Source organism: Oncorhynchus mykiss, chromosome Y (genome assembly GCF_013265735.2).
Source record: "Oncorhynchus mykiss isolate Arlee chromosome Y, USDA_OmykA_1.1, whole genome shotgun sequence".
NCBI classification, from domain to species: domain Eukaryota; kingdom Metazoa; phylum Chordata; class Actinopteri; order Salmoniformes; family Salmonidae; genus Oncorhynchus; species Oncorhynchus mykiss.
In genome coordinates this window covers 43,427,872-43,430,513 of record NC_048593.1, presented here as the reverse complement: position 1 = coordinate 43,430,513, position 2,642 = coordinate 43,427,872, and positions in this window count along the sequence as shown.

Genomic DNA, 2,642 nt, shown 5'->3' with positions numbered 1-2,642 from the left:
CGATGTCATCTACAAAATTGCTTCCAACACTCTACTCAGCAAACTGGATGCAGTTTATCACAGTGCCATCCGTTTTGTCACTAAAGCACCTTATACCACCCACCACTGCGACTTGTATGCTCTAGTCGGCTGGCCCTCGCTACATATTCGTCGCCAGACCCACTGGCTCCAGGTCATCTACAAGTCCATGCTAGGTAAAGCTCCGCCTTATCTCAGTTCACTGGTTACGATGGCAACACCCATCCGTAGCACGCGCTCCAGCAGGTGTATCTCACTGATCATCCCTAAAGCCAACACCTCATTTGGCCGCCTTTCGTTCCAGTTCTCTGCTGCCTGTGATTGGAACGAATTGCAAAAATCGCTGAAGTTGGAGACTTTTATCTCCCTCACCAACTTCAAACATCTGCTATCTGAGCAGCTAACCGATCGCTGCAGCTGTACATAGTCTATTGGTAAATAGCCCACCCATTTTCACCTACCTCATCCCCATACTGTTTTTATTTATTTATTTTTCTGCTCTTTTGCACACCAATATCTCTATCTCTACCTTTACATAACCATCTGATCATTTATCACTCCAGTGTTAATCTGCATAATTGTAATTATTTGCCTACCTTCTCATGCCTTTTGCACACAATGTATATATAGACTCCCCTTTTTTCTACTGTGTTATTGACTTGTTAATTGTTTACTCCATGTGTAACTCTGTGTTGTCTGTTCACACTGCTATGCCTTATCTTGGCCAGGTCGCAGTTGCAAATGAGAACTTGTTCTCAACTAGCCTACCTGGTTAAATAAAGGTGAAATAAAAAATAAAATAAAAAAAAGTGGCTATAGGGTTTGTTGTCCAGAAGGGGCTATAGGGTTTAGGGTGAGCCTCTGAACTGCAGTAGAGACTTATAGACAGAGAGATAGAGATGGATAGCTGATTGTGTGTGTGTGTGTGTGTGTGTGTGTGTGTGTGTGTGTGTTGATTTCTGATTCTCTGGCTGTCTCTACACAGGTCTTAAAGCTTCAGAGTGTGTGTTCTGATTTACACAAACACACACACACACACACACACACACACACACGCGCGCGCTACTGATAACACCCAAGATACTGTCTTATAGAGGTCACACCTTTCTCCAACTTTTAAAATGTCAAGGACAAACAAGGGACACGTGTTTACAGAGTAGGATTTCCCTATAGTTCAGAACTTTTGACCAGGGCACCAAACTTGGGACACAGCCTTGGAGTTGAGAATCTCTACTTACTGAGAGACAGTTCATATTCGTGGAAAAACGTTCAATGTTTTATTTTGAAAATCAAGCCCAAGGTAGGATGAACAAAAGGTTAAATTCAATGACTAATTCAATCATGTTCTCATAACCAACGCGTCACATTTCATGATCAATGTCGATTACAGTGCCAAGACAATTTATTTTATTTATTCATATTTATTTATACAGGTAAGTCAATCAATTAAGAACAAATTCTTAGTTACAATGATGACCCATTAAACACACACAATATCCAACACATCTATATAAACATCAATTACACTATATTGCCCTACCAAGCAAAAAAGGCAGTAACTGCTCATTTGGTTGAAAATGAGTTAACTAATTTTTGCTACATTAAATACATGCTTAATCACGTGGACAAGTATCCTGCCTCGTACTGTGTTCAGGAGACAATGGGGGTCATGTTAGCCAGTAACTGGATAAAGTTACTGTGAAACCAAGGTAAATTAAAAGCCATTTTTCTCAGTTCCACTCTGAGCAGTTACTGCCTTTTTACTGCTTGGTAGGGTAGTATACATATCGATATGCACATCAATTACACAAAACACAATCATATGAGAGAAACATATTGTTCTTTAAAGACCATTCCACATTTTAAAAAAATCTTTATTTAACTAGGCAAGTCAGTTAAGAGCAAATTCTTATTTACAATGACGGCCTAGGAACAGTGGGTTAACTGCCTGTTCAGGGGCAGAACGACAGATTTTTAGGTTGTCAGCTCAGGGATTCGATCTGGCAACCTTTTGGTTACTAGTCCAACACTCTAACTACTAGGCTACCTGCCGTCCCTACGCTCTAACCACTAGGCTACCTGCCCCACCTACACTCTAACCACTTGGCTACCCTGCCGCCTCTACACTCTAACCACTAGGCTACCTGCCGCCTCTACACTCTAACCACTAGGCTACCTGCCGTCCCTACGCTCTAACCACTAGGCTACCTGCCGCCTCTACACTCTAACCACTAGGCTACCTGCCGCCTCTACACTCTAACCACTAGACTACCTGCCGCCCCTACGCTCTAACCACTAGGCTACCTGCCGCCTCTACACTCTAACCACTAGACTACCTGCCATCCCTACACTCTAACCACTAGGCTACCTGCCTCCTCTACACTCTAACCACTAGACTACCTGCCGCCTCGACACTCTAACCACTAGGCTACGCCGCCCCTACACTCTAACCACTAGACTACCTGCCGCCTCGACACTCTAACCACTAGGCTACGCCGCCCCTACACTCTAACCACTAGGCTACCTGCCGCCTCTACACTCTAACCACTAGACTACCCTGCCGCCTCTACACTCTAACCACTAGGCTACGCCGCCCCTACACTCTAACCACTAGGCTACCTGCC